We start from the raw sequence: 19,412 nt of genomic DNA, 5'->3' as shown, positions 1-19,412 counted from the left end.
AGCAGGAGCTGATGAGGTCAGTGCCCTAAGGTAAAGCCTGCAGGGTTAGATTTAGAATCAGTGAGCATCACTAACTACCTCTGAAGACAACCAGAGACATTTTAGCAGAGTCCATGAGGACCAAATAAACAGTATGTAAAACAAAAGATCTCTACCCCCAATTGTAAAGATATATAAACCTCTTCCTTCAACAGACACCACCATAAGGAGAAGTAATATTAGGGATCAGGGTGAGACTCCTGAGAAGGGTGAGACAGCCATATTAACTTTAAATTTTTGGTATATCCTTGCAGACATAGTTGTTGATCATGTAGAATTGTTTCTAATTGTTCTAAATGTTATGTGTGAATTGTATTACTGTTAGTCTGATAGGGAGATTGAAAATAAAATGACATTGGGACCAGCAGGTGGCATGGTGGTTAAGGCACTGGACTCCCACAGGATGGCCATGGTTTGAATAACTTTCCCCTTCTCCATATCTTGGGTCAAATTAAAAAATAATAATAACTGAAAATTATTTTAAAAAGAAAATTATATGGCATCATTTATAAAGATTTAAATTACTTTTTTCTTTGTAAAAATATGAATTAAATTGATTAATTTTAACATACAGGAAAGTGTGTTTAATTAACTGATAAAATAGGCATATATTACATTTATACTATTTTTAGAGGCATTATCACAAAAAAATAAATAAAAGTATTTTCTGAACCATAAGTTATCATTATTTACTAAGAAAAAGAGATAAATGTAATAAAATAAATCAAAATGTTCCACTATTAGCAGAGATAACTATAATTAAGATATGAGCAAGGTGTTCTAAGAAGAGATGAAGACATGCTTAAACAGGTGTTACATGATAAAGAAACAAATCAGGGAGTTCTTGCTTAAACTTAACTAATAATGAAAAATACATGCTTGCCAGGCATAGGAAAAAGTCCAAGCTATTTTGAGAAGAAAGAAAGTATGTACAGAATAATGAAAGAAAAAGATCAAGTAGAATTCAAGGCAGTGATATTTATTCAAAATACATCTTGTTTAGTGACTCCATTCTTAAAACATTTCTCTTGTTCTCTCACTCTTTTTCTATCTCAGTCTCTTTTAATCTATTTATCCATCCATCCAAACTTCCATTCTATGTATGAAGTCAAATACATTAAGATCCCTATTAAATCTTTTTTTCTTCAATTTTTCAACACATCAAAACCTGTATAATACCTGTAGTTTTACATTCAATATATATCCAGAATATATTTTCTATTGTAATCAGGAAACAAGCTTAGATCCTCATCACTTTGATTAATTTCCTCTTACTGAAATATCTGCTTTTATTCCTTCTTGTTTGTGTTGCTAATCTTTTGTAGGTATCCCCATAATTCATTTAGTATATTCTCTATTCTGGTCAATGCCTTGGGGAGCTTCTTGGAACTGCATCATGACTTCCTTCTGAACTGCCTTTTTTTTTCTTTTTGAGAGGTTTTTGCTATAGGGCACGTGTGCTCGCCAGAAAGACAGAGACAGAGACAGAAAACGAGAAATCATCTCCCAAGGGAGAAGGCCATGCCACAATCTCTCTCCTCCACTCTCCTCTCAGAATCTTGGGCACGCACGTACATGCACCTGGCATGAATTTAAGCAACCAGGTCCGGGACTTGATCCACAGTCGACTACATGGGAATCCAGCAACATAGCCATTATGTCAACTGCTGGTCCCGCTGAATTGCTTTTGAGTAGGCCTAGCCAATAGGAATTATAAGCTAATCAGAGGGTAAGAAGGACAGTAAAAATATTTCTTCTCTACTTCCTGCATAATGTGGCTGTCTCTTTATGACTAGCTCAGGTAGGGAGACTTCTAACACACTTCTGGTATCTTTGGGTTTCCTTCATCTTCCCCTTACTTCACAGGCTCTGACTCCTCAATATCCCTTTTTGGATTCCCTAGACAAATCTCTGTGAATAGTATTTTATTAAAATACCTACAACTAAACCGTCTTTGATGAATTGTGTCTTCTATTAGGATCTTGGCTACTGCAACATCATATAGTTTATTTTTTACACATTAGCTAGAATAATTATTTTAAGATATAGTTTCTCTATACTTTTGAATGTAGTTGAATATTTCCATAATAAAAATTAAATAAAAACACATAAGCTTGGCTTTTCTCTGCTCATAAATCCTCTAATGACTTTCCCTATTAATCATAATAAAAACTAAAGTACCTATGGTGGTGGCCTATAAGCCCTGAATTGGTTGAACATACTGAGCTCATCTTCTGCATCCCAGCAAACTTGTCCAGAGAGATCTAGTTACCTTGGCCTCTTTGATATTCTTCAAACGTGTCAAGTACATTCTCACTCTGCTCAGAGTTTCACATTTGCTGTTCCTTCCTAGAACACCTTTTTGTTTAATATCAATTTGATTTTTTCCTTTGTCTCTTTTATGTCTCCCCTTAATGTAATTTTGTCAAAGAGGCTTTTCTTGGCTAACTTATGTAAATTGACAACCCACATGATTCTCTCACCTTTTTCCATTTACTTCTATTCACCACTCTTGTAAATACATGATGTATAATGCATGGTTTGTAATAATATCTGTTACCAGGACCAGCAGTTGGTGTAATGGCTATGTTGCTGGACTCCCATGCAGTCGACTTCGGTTCAAGTCCCGGACACTGTGGCTTAAACTCATGCCAGGAGCGTGTGCGTGCATGCCCAAGATCCCGAGAGGAGAATGGAGGAGAAGGGATTGTGGTTTGGCCATCTCCCCCAAGAGATGATTTCTCATTCTCTATCTCTCTGTCTTTCTGGTGAGCACACACACCCTATAGCAAAACCTCTTCCCCAAAATACTGGTGAGCACACACACCCTATAACAAAACCTCTTCCCCAAAATAAAAAAAAAATGTTACCATCCCTTCACATTGTATTTATTCCCTTCCTGATAAGATGAAAGCTATAGGAGCTGGCCGGAAGTGTGGTGGTTAAGGATGCTAGACTCCCACATCACCCACTGTGGTTCAAGTCCTAGGCCTAGTGGCTTGGTTTGCTTTCTCACTCCCCCCTACTCTCTTTCTCACTTTGTCATTCTCTGGTCAAATTAAAATAAATTAATTAATTAATAAAAAAAGTTCAATAAAATATTTTTTTAAAAAAGAAGGTGAAAGCTACATTAATGCAGGGACTGTCCTGTTTGATTCAATGCTAAACCCACAGGTCATATTTCTGATACAGATAAGTCATTGTAAAATGAGTGAATGAATGAAGAATGAATAAAGGAAGAGATATGTGAGATGATTTTTATCAAAGATAGACTAGCATATTATTGATAGTAACATTTTATATTTATATTATTATTCTCTGTAGTGCATGTGACTGGACAGTATTTTAACAATTATGGCATAATTATCAAGCGAAGATTAATTTTAAGTTCAAATAATTCATCTTAGAACATTTATATAGGACCAGCCTTGGTGTAGCAGTTACACAGTGAACTGTGATGCTGAGTCCACATGAGATGGGAAGTTTACGGATTTGTCCTCAAGTTTCCCTGTGTGTATCAGGAACTTGTGTGCTTATGATCGAAGCTTGCTGAGGCTGAGGATGAGTTCACAGCATGAAGACACCGTTGTGCTTTTGTCTCTCCTTCTCTGTCTCCTGTCTCATGGAAGAAATGAATGAAAATAAATTTAAAAAAATCTGTGTGTATATATGTGTGTGTGTATATATATATATATATATATATATATATATATATATATATGTTGTAATTGTGTAAAAAATATGTAAAAGCAAAGAATTATCTGTTCCAGCCACTGTAGAGAACAATTTGGAGATTCCTCAAAGTTACACAAATAGAACTACCATATGATCCAGCAATCCTATTCCTTGGTATCTACCCAAAGGACAGAAGAATTCTTAATCAGGAAAGTGCTTGCACATCGGTGTTTATTGTGGCACTATTCACAATTGCTAATACATGGAACCAAACCAAATGCCCACGAACAGAGAAATGGATTGTAAAACTGTGGCACATATACTCTATGGAATACTACTCAGCCATAAAAACCAATAAGACCCTGGCTTTTGATGGAAAGTAGATGAGGATGAGACACCAGAGATCTCACTCATTTTTGGAGTGGAAAGGCCGTGTCACAGTGAAAAGGTGACTATTGGCAAGCCATCAAAGAGAATATTGAATAGAAACTTGTCAGCACCTTGAATTTAGGCTTTTAACCTGTAAAAATTTGAGAAAACATATTTCTGCTAAATTATTCAGTCTATAATATTTTGTTATGGTGATCTAAAAAGACCAAACTATTTGATTGACAACGGTAATCTAAACAAATGATGGAAATATTCTAACATATTTTACTGTATGTATGTTGTCAGCTACCTTTAAATATTATTCACCAGCATTATATTTTGATTACTAAGATTCTTTTATTCCATCCTCACAAAATTTCTTTGAAACCTGCTATCAGTTTCATAGTACTATTTATTACTTAGTATGATGGAGTTGGGTTGTCATTTTCTGTACACTGTAATTATTTCCTTTTTTTTCCCTTGCATATATCAATCCTCAAAAACTGAAAGGATGAGTCATTTAGTAACTATTTTAACTCGGGAGAAAAATTAAATGCTAGAAGATGTTATAAATCAAGTCTCAGTGTAGGAAGCAAACAGAACCGTAGAAAACTGTAAGTACAAAGGGCACTGTTAATAGTAAGTTAGGTCATCCAATGGTGTGGCCATTAAAGCAGCTGTACCATACATGGTCAGCTCTGAGGTTCAAGTACTAGACCCAGCCACTTGGAAAACATACCTGGCATATGCACGTGCATGCCAACATTCCCAAAAGAAGGGAGAAATAGAGGAGAAGGTAATGTGACTTGAACATACCCCGTGGGCCAGGGCACATGCCCTTTAACAAATTAAAAAGAAAAAAAAATAGTGGGTTAAAAGCTCAAGTTGGATATCATATATTATTATGCAAATAAATACTAATTGCAATGAGCAATAAAATTACTTCAAGAAAATATACCCAGAAGTTAAACACAAATGAATTTTGGAACAATCAATTTAAAAAATCCAGCTGTAAAAGATGCAGATAAACATCTATTTTTAAAAGTGTCTTATAATGCAAGACACAGTTAGCTATCAGCTACCCAATGTACATCAGATATTGGAGATAAGATGTTGAGAATATACTAATGTATAAGCACATACCACTGAATAACAGAAATAAATATTTAGTTCCAGCAAAGGAAATAAAACGGAGTTAGGGGAAACATACATAATTGAAAATGGAAGAAGTGGCCAAGGGAAACCCCTCTTTAAATATATCCCCAATCCTTGGGACAGCTCCGTGGTGCAGGGATAATGATAATCTGTTTATCTGCTCAATTTTATTCATGCTTTAGTGGATACTGAGAAAAAGAACATCAATATGAATGTATATTATATAGTCGCATAAAGGGAAATCTAATGGTTAGGACAGAATTCTATCTTTTATTTTTATAATAGATGAAAATTGTAAGTGACTATTCACTGAAACCCAATTTCAGGTGTTCATTGTGATTGAATATTCATCACTCCCTAAATTTTTACCTCATTATTTGCTATCTCTTATTCTTAGCCTCCTTTTGGAAAAAGTACAGCATTTTATGCTGAATTGTAGCAAATTGGGAAGTTGTTTAATGGTTTGGAAAACCCCCACAGCTGACTGAATTGAGAATAACACACTCATTATTATTTATGACTCTATTGCCAGGTCTTTATAGGTCAGCTTATTGAATTCACTGAATATGTTACTTTTCCAGCTCAGCAAAGCCAATTTTGCAGGCTACTTTGTGGTAGGCAGACTCATAGAAATGGAAGAAAGCTAATTTCTTTAGATATAAAAACACCTTCAGTTTAGGATAATTTACTCTAAATGAAAATACATTGTTTATTAACTTGTGCCATTAAGAATTTCAAAACTTTAAAAAAAAATCCACCTAAGACAGCAATTCCCTAATATTTCTGTGGATCATTCTTTTTTTTTTTTCCTTTTTTTCAGAGGTTTTTGCTACAGGGCACATGCGCTCACCAGAAATACAGAGACAGAGAGACAGGAAGTGAGAAATCACCTCCCCCACCCTGGGGTGGGAGATGGCTACTCTGAAACACCTTCTCCTTCATTCTCCTTTCAGGATCTTGAGGATGCACGCATATGCACCCAGTGTGAGTTAGTGTGAGTTTAAACCACTGGGTCTGGGACTTGAACCATGGTCAACTATATGGGAGTCCAGCGACATGGCCATTATGCCAACTGCTGGTCCACTGTGGGTCATTCTTTTCATGAGTCTTCACTGGAAATTACATAAAATTAATGTTCTTCAGAAAAGCCATGGGTTCTGTGAGTTAGAGGTAAGTGAATTTTTCTATGAAGATACATGAGAGAATTTACTGTGGATATTTGGATTGCAGTGTTTCAAAAGGAGAATATGGCATGATGGGTTTATAAATGTTTTTGTAACATGAAACATTTTCTTGATGAATACCTTCAAATAATATTTTTCCAGGGACAAAGCATTGGGAAATGCTAATCTAGAGTTGATCATTGTAAACATTTCAGAGACCAAATGTAGAGGCAATAAGAAGACTTACTAATACAAAGCACAGCATGCTTTTTTCTGTTGTTATTTACATAATTTATAGTTTAAACATAAGCACTTGGCACTTTAACCAACAGAGAATAGGATATTTTGATTTAAAAATATAAAATCCCTAAAATATAAAATCCCCATATTAAATCCCTATGCATATATTCACTGTCTATTTATTCTGTCCAAGTACTGAACAATAGACAGGCTAATTGAAGTATCAAAACTAAAGGAAGAGATAAACTATGGAATTATGTGGGACTTGAAAGTTACCTAAGTATCAAAATAGGAAAGTATGACCTCTGGAAAATCATTTTATTGAAAACCACATGGAAATAAAATCTAATATATTGTATAAAAAAGTATTTTAAATACTTTGAGGAAATAACATGTACTTTTAAATACAGATGTATTGCTCATGGATTGTATGGTACAATGTATGGCAATTTTTAAAAGAATAATAAATGTACCTTTCAATCAATTATCTCTTCTTTTTTGGGGAACATGGCAGGAGCAGAGAGACAGAGAGAGAAGTAAAGTAAATATCACACCCTGGGAGGATGGTCAGACTACAATCGCTTCTTCTCTATTCCCCTCTCAGAGTTTTGGGCATGCATGCACATGTGCCTGCTGTGTTTTCCAGGCTGCCAGGTCTGGGACTGGAATGGCAGAGTTGACCGTGTCACCTGTTGACAATTCCCTCTTCTAATTTTACTTTCCACTTATCGCTACTTAACTCTTCCTCAACCACAAGCATGATTTAAGTTAGCTGTTTCAGCTCTTTGTTATACCATAAAAATAAGAAATCTATTGGGTTGCCAGAAAACGAATGATGGATTTTTGCATAGAAAACAAAGAAAAATACACCATTACTTTTCTGATAACCAATATATGTACCCATGTCCTTTAAACTGCACCAGAAAAGTTAATAGTGGTAGAATATTAGTTCTTTAATGCTCCTTCTAAGAGATAAGTTTTAATCAGCTGACATTTGATATTTAGCATTGAAATGTATTTAAAAAGTAAATATTTTGCTTTAAAATCAACAATTACAACTTATTTGCAAAACAAATCTATCCATTAAGTTATTATTCTATGCCAAATGAAGGGATCATCGTTTTGTTCTGGTTTTTTTTTTTTAGAAATTTTTGCCTAGGGTGTGTGCATTCACCAGAGAGAGAGACAGAGAAAGACAGAGATACAGAAGGTGAAAAATCACTCTGCAGGGGGATGGCACACCAAAATCCCTTCTTCTCCATTCTCCTACTGGGGTCTTGGGCACACATGCACATGCCAGCTTGAGGTTGAAGCCACTGGGTCTAGGACTTGAACCACAGCTGACCATGTGGTAGTCCAGCAATGTAAACACTATGCCATATGCTGGCCCAAAGAGATCTTCTTAAGTGAAAAAAAAAAAAAAAAAAAAGAGTGTCCTTACAAGTATAACTTAAATATCTTAAAAGTATCACAATGACGCTTTTAGACTATTGTTCTAAGAGTTGTCAGATGGCGTAATGGTTATGTTGCTGAACTCCCAGGTAGTCTACCATGGTTCAAGTCACAGATCTGGTTGCTTGAAACTCATACTAGGTACGTGTGCGTGCATGGCCAAAATCCCGAGAGAAGAATGGAGGAGTAGGGATTGCGTCATGGCCACTCCTCCTGGAGGGTGATTTCTCACTTTCTGTCTCTCTGGTGGGCACATGCACCCTATAGCGAAAGGACCTCTTAAAAAAATTATTATTCTAAGGAACCAGCAGTTAGCGTAATGGCTATGTCGTTGGACTCCCACGTAGTCGACCGCGGTTCACTTCCCGGACCCAGTGGCTTAAAACACGCTGGGCGCGTCTGCGTGCGTGCCCAAGATCCCAAGAAGAGAATGGAAGAGAAGGGATTGCAGTGTGACCATCCCCCTTGTGGGGTGATTTCTCGCTTTCTATCTCTATGTCTCTCTCTGCTCGCTGTCTGGCGCGCGCTTGCGCCCTATAGCGAAAACCGCTCCAAAAATAAAATATATATATATTTTTTCTATAATTCATTTTTAATAAAAAAGCATGTATAATTATGGTAAAATAACTAATGGGATTTGATAATTAAATATTTAAAATTGCTTTTACATAATATTTTCTTTAATCACGTCTTTACAATACTCTATTTTGTATAATTTAACTAATTCTCAATTTCCTCATGTATATAGTATAATAATCAGTATATAGTAAAATATTTTGTGAGAAAATATGCTGAAAACATTTAGCTTTACCACTATATTTTAAATACTAAATAAGTGATAATATAAACACCCTGTCCACTGAAACTATTAATAAATATACATAGAGATATATTTTAAATATATAATCAGAAGCTTAAAATACTGTATCATTGGAAAAGTCATGACTTATTTTTCTGTTTTTCTATGCAAAAATGTGTCATGACTTTTACAATCACCCAATATATGCATGGCATTTTCATAAATGATGTAATAAAATATATTTAAAGGTAGCATTTATGTTGAGAAATAACATATGTATTAAGATATTGGTTACAAGGCCAGCAGGTGGAATGGTAGTTAAGGCAGCTGGACTCCCACATGGCTGACTTCAGTTCAAGTCCTGGACCCAGTGGATTGATAATCATGCCCAGCACATGTGTGTGCATGATCAAAATCCCAGGAGAACAGACAAGAAGGGATTGTGGTGTGGTCTCCCGGTTTGGAGTTATTTCTCACTTTTCCTCTCTCAGTTTCTCTCTAGTGAGTGCACGCAACTTGGGGCAAGAACACTGAAAAAATAAAAAAGTGAAAATTAAAAAAATGGCTAATTGGTGATAATAAATGTTATAATATTCAATAAATAATTATGTAATTAAATTTTAAGGGAACACTTACAATTAGGCAAATAATATATTTTTTATGAAAAATTTTTTTTCTAATTACAATAAAATCAGGCTTTGTACTTTAAATAGCCTAGCTTTCTATTTGAGGTACAACATGAAAATTTGAGCTGCTCAGTACTTCTATTCTGGGTATAATGATGACAAGTTATACTTCAACATGTGCTTGATGCAAAGATGGAAGAGTCAAAACATAATTATTTCATTTGAAAGCTTCTCCTCATGGGTAAAAAAAATAAATTCTTGTTTAAGAGTTAGGAATCCCAAATTCCACTTCACATGTATCCATGAGTTATTAAACCACATATTTTCTTAATGTTGTAACTTAAACTATGCATGTGACAATGGTTAAATGACTGTGACTCTTAATAGCACTGAAGCTAAATCTATAGGATTTTAAAAGCACATATTGTCACAGCTGGTTCCTTGGCCTGGTGGTAAAGGAAGCTGGATCCCACATGGCTGACTGTGCGACTTGAGTCCCAGACCCAGCAACGTAAGAAACATGCTGGACACACGTGTTGCATGTGTGCCCAAACTCCTGAGCAGAAGAAGAGATGGAGGAGATGCAATTATAGAGTAAGCATTCCTTGGGGTTGGGAGGGTCCTTCTCCCTCTGTCTCTTTGTCTTTCTCTGTCTCTGGCAAGAACATGTACATTCTAGCAAATAATAAATTAATAAGAACAATATTTAATATGCATTTCTATGATAAAGATTTATTGTTTTCAGTTTTTTTTTTTTTTAGGGAAAAATGACTTTTTTTTTAATATGCCTAAGGTTATGTGCACTTTTCCAGGGAGAGAGAGAGAGAATACAACATGGGGAACAGTCAAGCCGAAAATCTCTTTTCCTTCATTTCTCCTTCCTAATGCAATTTTGGGCATGCACACACATGTACCTGGAATTGAACTGTATAGTTGGTCATGTGTGATCCAGCTGCCTTAACCACCATGCCATCAGCTGGCCTTTTTTTTTTTTTAACACTCCTATAGCTTGGTAGGTAGAGAAGACTATTTCTATGATGATGGCCTGGTATAGTCATTATCTCATCAGACAGCAACCAAATTAGAGAATAATACAAAATGAATACAAGTGAGAAAAGTATAATAACTGATAATGGATAATATTAATGCTTTTGAACCATTTTTCTGGCCTTACACATGTGTAAGAGTTAAAGAATTTTTCTTTCTTCCTCTGTGAAGATAAAATTTATAACACATTCAACAGTAGAGCTGATATGAACAAAATGTCTCACTTGAAGAACTATAGGACTTATCAGGGAGTAGATTGGAAAAGTAAAATGAGACAAAACATACAAATTACTCAAGAGTGTAAACCACTCTGTATATCTTACATTGCAGTTTATCAATGCTCTCTTTATATTGATTTGCTCTTTGTCACTTTGCTTACTTCTCATTAGGTTTATTTAATTGTGGCTATAACTTTTATGGATAACAGTATTTATGCCACTTTTTTTTTTTGGAGAGGTTTTCGCTATAGGGAACGTGTGCTCGCCAGGCAGACAGAAAGGGACAGAGAGATAGAAAGCGAGAAATCATCCCCCAGGGGGGATGGCCACGCTGCAATCCTTTCTCCTCCATTCTCCTCTCAGGATCTTGGGCACACACGCACATGTGCCCGGCGTGAGTTTAAGCTGCCAGGTCCGGGACTCGAACCACGGTCGACTACATGGGAGTCCAGTGACATAGCCATTATGCTAACTGCTGGTCCCAATGCCACTTTTTCTATGGAGTAAGTAATTAGAGATCTCACATTTTCTTCTTGTATTGATATTACTCTTTTAGGATGAATTTATTATAGTTTTATATTTAAAGAATTAATTCTGGTAATGTAGAAGTAGCATCTACTTGTAAACATTTGACTATCTTTGTTATTTTATTTGTTGTTAGATTAAGCTATGTTATTATAAATTTGGACAATATTTTATTATTCCATTTTAAACTACTTTTATTGACACTTTGCTACAAAAACTAAAAGTGTGTGTGCACATAAACACACACACACATTCATAGACCTACTACTCTATGTTTTTCTTATGAATCAGTAAGTTTGACTGTCATGAAGCTGTAAGAAATGTTTCTTCTTGTCTTAAAAGAAATAAATGGTAGCAGTTCTAAGATATGGAACAGTTTATTTGTATATTTCCAAACTTCCTAATAATCTCTTGACTGTTCTAAATTAAGTTTTTCTGAATATTTTTTAGCTTAATTATAAGCAGCATTGTATTCTCTCAATTTTTGTAGCAGTATACTTTTACCTTCTAAACTACTCATTAGAGATCACCTCAAATGTTTAGACTTATATCCACTTTAAAATAATCATACACTAAGTAGATATTTATGTACATATTACAAAGGCAAATTTTATGACTGACTAAAATCAGTGGAAATAATGATGCAAAGTTAAAGCATGTTTGTTATTGCATATCAACATAATATTTGATGCACACTGGAAAGAGGAATAACAGAATTATTACTAAAAAATTAGAAAATCAAATGGTATAATCTTGTCCCCAATTTTTTTAAAAAAATAATAAAAATAAAGAGCTAATTAGTGTTGTAGCAGTTAAGGTGCTGGACTCTACAGGGCTGACTGTGGTTTGAGAATCAGACATGGCAAGCTGAAAATATGCCAGGCACATGTGCATGTGTGCCCACAATCCTGTGAGCAGAATGGAAGAGAAAGGATTATGACATGGCCATCCTCCCATGGGAGTGATTTCTCACTTTATTTCTGTCTCTCTCTGTCTTGGGACCAGAAGATTGTGTAATGGTTATATTGCTAGACAAACACAGAGTAGACTGTGGTTAGAATCCTGGTCCAACTAGCTTAAAAACTCATGCTGAGTACATGTGAATGCATGCCCCAAATCCTGAGACGAGAATATAGGAGAAGGCATTGCAATGTGACCATCCTCCCTGAGGGGTGATTTCATGCTTTCTGTCTGTCTGTCTCTACAGTGAATGCATGCACCCTATAGCAAAAATCTCTCAACAAAGTAAATAAATAAAAAATAATAAATAAAATAAAACACACACACACACTCTAATTCTTCAATATGACTGAAATTTTCAAATTTTTTCCAATACTGTTGAAATGTTAAAATCTCAGGCTATTCAAAAAAAGATATGGAAACTATTATGTAAAACACTATTCCTCAGCTATTTTTAAATATAATTGATTTCGTTCTTGAAATATAACTCAATTATCTATTTCTTTCACTCTGCCTTTTCTTTTGGTCCTTCCTATAGTGCAGTTAAATAACTGAATTTATTTCAGTATGAGCTATTGTGTTTCAGTGAAGGATAAAATAGATGCTGCTTCAGAGTCTTTTCCTGTATTTTCTCTTTTTCTAAAGATCATTTTGTCTACCACTATTCTCATCTAAAATTCATATCCTCTATCAAAGTTTCATCTTTGTAATATTTTCTATGCCAAGTTACCATAGCTTATATTTCATAAGAGTGTACTAATTTATTATTAATCCAGAATATCAAAGTAGATTTTCTCTTGTATACTTAAGAAATAACTGAACACCAATACACATAATATGCTTAGTAATAAAACACATGACAGTGCACATTATGATATAATGAAGTGAAATATGTCCATGCCAAGTTGGTCGATTGCCTCATGAATATAAGCGAAGACCATTATGGTAAGCTAAATTTATTCTTTGGCACTAACCAATCCTTTAATATGTCTTCTTTGTTGATAAAATGTTGGATTATTTTTTTGTTCCAGAAATTTTTCATGAACTTACTAAATATAATTATAGAAACTCCTTTCTATAAAAGTACCTGCAGTTTATGTAGCTTTACTTTATCCTGGAAACATATATTTTCTATTTATTTTTGTTATAAACATCTTTTATATATTTTTATTGTTTATTTTTTGAATTGTCAAAGGGTATATGCTCTTGCCAGGGAGAGAGAAAGAGAGAGAGAGAGAGAGAAAGCATGGGCCTGCCACAATCCTCTTTCCTACATTTTCCATCCTGTCAGGATTTGTCCCCCCTCCCCCCCCAAACACACACCTGGAATAGTGTTAAACTAGCAGAGCCGGTATGTAAAACATGGTCAGCCCTACAGGCTCTAGCCAACACCGTGCAAAAGAGCTGTTCCTTCTTTAATGTTTATCTTCTTAGAATATGTTTTTCCAAGTCAGCTCTGTGGCTTGAGGGTTAAGGCATCCAGATCCCACATAGCTGACTACGTGGTTCAAGTCCCTGACCAGATGGCTTGAGAAATACATGGGGCATTTATGTGTGCATGCCCCAAATCCCTAAAAGAGAGAGAGGAGAAGGGATTACAATATGACTATGCCTCTTGGGAGTGCTTTTCCTTCTCACTCTCTTTCGGGCAAGTATACATGCCCTCTTGCAAAAAAAAATTTAAAAAAATAAAAAGAAGAAACAAGGAAGGAAAAAAAGAAATTTTTTGTTTCTTCTTCAATTTTTCTACTCTTGCCTTTATCAGTAATTTGTTATGTTTTGTTTAACTGTTGAAAGCAGCTCACTTTGGGTCTTTTGAATATTATTCATCTGAAACTGGTCATATATATGTGCAGAAATACAAAAAAAAAATCTTCAAAATTCTTAATTCTCCTCAAAAATTAATCCAAGTGCTGTTTCTTTTATAAAATAATCCCTTACTTTACTAGAAATATATAGATTCTCCATTTTAATACTTCAGGTATTTCTGAATATAAGGTTGTGCTTAACAGTATATAATACAAAATATATAATATGTAATATAAAAATATAACATTGTATATAAATTATATATTAAATAGTATATAACTATATACACCAGTATATTATGTATTGTATGGAACATATATTACATAAATTACATACTATTTCTGAGGGAGTAAAATGTAACAAAACATAGATTACCCAAGAGTGAAACCTACTCAGTGTATCTTACATTTCCCTAACCAATGGTCTTTTCATTTTCATTTGATCTTGGTCACTTTGCTGGCTTTTCACTATATTGAATGAATTCTTCAGAGAAATAAGTAATTGTAAGACCGTGTGTGTTTATATGTATGCATATTTACTTTATTTAAAATAGATTTTTGCCTTAGGACGTGTACACTCACTGAAGAGAGTGACAAATACAATGAGAGGGAAAGTGAGAAAACATCCCCCAGGGTGGATGGCCATGTTGTAATCCCTTTTCCATTCTCCCAGGATCTTGGGTGCCTGTTGCAAGCTTCAAGTCTCTGAGTCTGGGACTAGAACTACAGTTGGCCATGTGGCGGTCTAGTGACATAACCGCTGTGCCATCTTCTGGTCTCATGCACATTTAATTTTATTTCCTGCAGCAAAGGTTAAAAGGATAAACATTTACAATGAAATAATAAAACATTGCCTAGATTTAGAAAAAATAAGTTAATCTAATAAAAGCATAGTAAAATAGCCAGGATATTTAAGTGTTTAACTTCAGAAAATACAAGAGAAATAGAGAGAGAGAGAGAATGGGAGAGAGGAAGGAAAGAAAGAGTAAGAGATGGCCACTGACATTATATGATTATTTTAGGATTTATTGCCTTCATTTATTTTTAGCATATCTACTCTTTGTGCTAAAACCTTCCTGTGACATGTCCTCCAAATAAATTTCTCTACTTTTCAAAATATTTTCTCTTTCTTCCTCTGTGTTTCTTCTATCCATCTACTATATTGTGTTTGAAACTCCATGTATCTTACCTGTTTTGGGTGGCCACCCATACACAAACACCTCACGTGGATGTGTGAACACACACAGCGTATGCATGCAAATCATTTAAAGATTATAAAAGACCGATTCATTAATCATTATAAGAATCATGAACCATAAAGCCATATTAGTGGTTCTGTAGTCAAGAGACTGAAGTGTTTCTGGGCTAGTTGGAGGCATGTTTTTCTTCTTCTTTTTTTTTTTTCTGTGTGCGTGTTTTTTGCTATAGGCACGTGCAAAACCCACTAAAAAACAACAAACAAATAACAACAACAACAAAGAGACACAGAAAGCTAAAAATCACCCCCACGAGGGGAGGCTATGCCTCGATCCCTTCTCCTCCATTCTCCTCTTGGGATCTTGGGCACACACGTACACGTGCCCTGCCTGAGTTTTAGCCACTGGGTCTTGGTGGCACGTTTTTTGAGCTGGCTGGATTCCACATGGCTGACAGTGCAGTTTGAGTACCAGGCTGGTGGCATACCTAAGACACACACCACGTGCATGTGTGCCCAAAATCTTGACAGCAGGGGAAAATGGAGAAGGGATTATGGCATGTTCATTCCCCATGGGAACTGCTTTCTCATTCCTTTCCATCTCTGTCTCTCATTCTCTCTTGGTCAATTTCTGGCCAGTGTATGTCCTCTGGCAAAATTGAAAAAAAAAATTAAGGAAAAAACGACATTTTACTGATTAGTTTGATGCCTTTTCTCTTTTCTTCTTCAGTTTTTGTTTCTGTCTTCTTTTTTTTTTTTTTTAAGAAATTTTTGCTATGGGGCATGGGGCATGTGTGCTTGCTGAAGAGAGACAGAAATAGATAGAGAGACAGAAAGTGAGAAATCACACCCCAGAGGGCATGGTCATGATGCAATATCTTCTCTGCCATTTTTCTCTCAGGATCTTGGGCATGCACGCACATATGCACAGCATGACTTATAAGTTGCCAGATCCAGGACTTGAACATAGTCAACCATGTGAGTTCAGTGATGTGACCATTAAGCTGTCTGATGGTCCTTCCTTTTCTTTTTCTTTTTTTTGGAGAGGTTTTCGCTATAGAGCACATGCGCTCACCAGACAGACAAAGAGAGATATAGAGACAGAAAGCGAGAAATCACCCCCCAGGGGGGATGGTCACGCCTCAATCCCTTCTCCTCCATTCTCCTCTTGGGATCTTGGGCACGCACGTACACGCGCCCGGCGTGAGTTTTAAGCCACCGGGTCCGGGACGTGAACCACATTCAACTATGTGGGAGTCCAGCGACATAGCCATTACACTAACTGCTGGTTCCCCTTCCTTTTCTTTTTATAAAGCAAAAATTGAGGAACATATTTTTCAACAGAGAACTTTACATTCTTTTGTCTACTAAATGTTTTTCCCTTTGCCCTTCCCACAAACCTTCTTTTACTTACTGTTTATCACCTGCTCTCCTCTCTTACATTCTTGGGTATCTACATTCACCCTCTCTACCATCATATTTTCAGATCTTTCCATTTCTGCCATAGAGTGCAGAAATGTTAAGCAAAGAGAGGCAGACTTTGAAAGATGTGCCTATTTTTAAGGACTCTAATTTTTAGCAGCTTTGGAAGTCTATGTGAAAGGCTTTAATGTCCTAGATTCAATTCAACTGAGTGTGTGTGTGTGTGTGTGTTTTCTCTAGGTGAAATTGAGGTAAATATAAAGCCAGACATAAATAAACATTGTATTCAATTTCCCTTAGTATAAAAAGAACAGCATTAGTATCAAACACAATTGAAGTAAAATCTGAGCTTGAGAACTTAATAGGAAGATGGTAATCATGTTGATTCTCAATTTACTCATTTGTCAATGGGAATAACATTATCTACTACACAAGACCATAACAGAAATCAAATGAGATAAAATAGATTACGTGTGTTAACTAAAGAAGGAAATAAATGCTTGTTAATTTCCATCTTTCCTCTCTTCTTCCTTTCTAAGTGTCTTTATTGGAAGCATCAAATGCGTTGGAATCCAGATAATTTTATTATCTTTGAGGTTAAAGAACAAACAAAGAAACAACACTCATTATAGTAGAAATGTCTTTGTGGATGCTCATACATGACCTGCCCAGATTTACAGAAAAACTGGATTTGTTAGCAGTTCTGTGAACATTAACAAATTCCTAACCCCTTTCAGCCCATTTCTCTCTCTGCACAATAAAATTAAAAATTCTTGGGGCTGGCAGGTGGCATGGTGGTTAGGAGCACTGGACTCCCACATGGGCTATAATGGTTCGAGTCCTAGACCTGCAGCTTGCTTTCTCACTTTTCCTCTCTATCACCTCTCTCCCTTTTTCACTCTATCCCTCTCTGGTCGAATTAAAAAATAAAAATAAAAAATAAAGTTAGATAAAATAATTATTTAAAAAATGATGAATTCTTACCTTGTATCTGTGACCTGTTAGGAATGTTGTATGTAAACTGCTTATCATGACACACAAATTATCAATGTTACTTGTGGAAGTGATATTCCGTCTTACATCCAAAGATGATTCATTGAAAGAAAATGATTTTACTCTTTTCTCCTGCACTTCAGTTGTTTGAATGTATATAAAGTTATGTGTGTAATATCCACAATTTGAGAGATTAAGAATACTGAATAGATACATACAATGTTTATGCTTATTGGGCATTGTGATAAGCATTAACTTAAAATGCTTTCACTAGTTTCACCAAAACAAAATGATTTCAATTGCTTGATGTTAATAAATATTACTTCACTGAGGAAGATAAAAGAACTGATCCAATAAGAAATAAAATCCAAGGGGGACCAGCAGATGGCATAATGGTTACTTTGTTGGACTTCTAGTCCATGGTTCTAGTCTTGGACCCAGTGGCTTAAAGCACCAGGTGCATGTGCGTGCGTGCCCAAGATCTCAAGAGGAGAATAGAGGAAAAGGGATTGTGGCATGGCCATTACTCATGGGGGGATGAGTCTAAATTTCTGTCTCTCTGTCTCTCCGATGAGTGCATGTACTCTACAGCAAGTGTCTCTTTTAAAAAAAGAAAAGAAAAGAAAAAGAAAGAATCTAATATATAGCCTCAGGAACACATATGCCAATGGGAAGCTTTGATGAGATATACAGTGGGAGGATCTCCCCTCATCTATGACAGAACAACAGGGAGAAGGGCATGAAGAAAACATGCATGATGAGAAAACAGAGCTCTGGTTATATGTCCTAGAATTTTTGAGTACTGGTTTATTTTCAAGCTCCCCACATTTCCACAGTTGAAAAGGTGGACAGTTATGACTATGCCTAGGTCAGAAACTCACTGCCACATGATCTGTCATGGGCTAATGTCCACATAGCTATCATTGGCTGCTAGCAATCGCTGGCCATTTCTATCCTAAGAAGGGACCTCCAGATACTAAGAATATGTGGCATTGAGACATAGAGTGGGAGATTCAGAAAAATCCAGTGCTTAATATTGTAATGTGTTCTTTGTCTAGTTACCTAAATGTATGTGTGGAGGAGACAGGTGTTACAATAAGCTAATATAATTTACTTAGACAGGATTGCTTTAAATTTATTTCCTCTGTTTTTACTTCTTTAAGAATTCTTCATTTAATATCCAGAAAAAAAACTTCATTATTTATAAATATTATGTTATTTTCTAGGTTTAATTTTTTCCCCCAATTTTGGCATGTAAAGTGTTTTTAACTTTTTATTTATTTATTTATTTATTTATTTAGAGAAGCTTTTGCCTTAGGGCATGTGTGCTTGCCAGAAAGAGACAGAGACAGTGAGAGGAAAGTGAGAAGTCACCCCCCAACCAGGGTGATGGTCACACTGTAATCCCTTCTCCGTTTTCCTCCTCGGATTTTGGGCACGCACGCACAAGAACCCTGTGTGAATTTCAAGCCACTGGGTCCAGGACTCTAACTGCAGTCAGCCGGGTGGAAGTCCACTGACATAACCACTACGCCATCTGCTGGCCCCATAACTTTCTATTCTTAATACATAACCGAAAATCCTACCTCTGTACTTTGTATTAACACTTCATACGTACCTATCATTCTTTCCTGCTGTGTCTGGATTCTCTTACACTCTCAATAATATATGGATTAGTAAAATTTTGATGAATCTCTGGATTAAAAGCAATGAATGGTTTGGTCTT

The 19,412-nt window shown here is 35.6% G+C and overlaps 1 protein-coding gene across 1 annotated transcript in view; it reads right to left on the bottom strand.

Annotated features, from left to right (window-relative positions):
* Positions 1–19,412, bottom strand: part of LOC102468869 (kelch-like protein 1) — a 244,376-nt gene that overhangs the window by 138,124 nt on the left and 86,840 nt on the right. The gene's annotated exons all lie outside the window — the stretch shown is intronic.

The sequence above is a fragment of the Tupaia chinensis genome, unplaced genomic scaffold (genome assembly GCF_000334495.1).
Source record: "Tupaia chinensis unplaced genomic scaffold, TupChi_1.0 Scaffold143943_1, whole genome shotgun sequence".
Taxonomy (NCBI): Eukaryota; Metazoa; Chordata; class Mammalia; order Scandentia; family Tupaiidae; genus Tupaia; species Tupaia belangeri.
The sequence above is the reverse complement of the archived record's forward strand: the minus strand, read 5'-3'. Positions and strand labels throughout refer to the sequence as shown.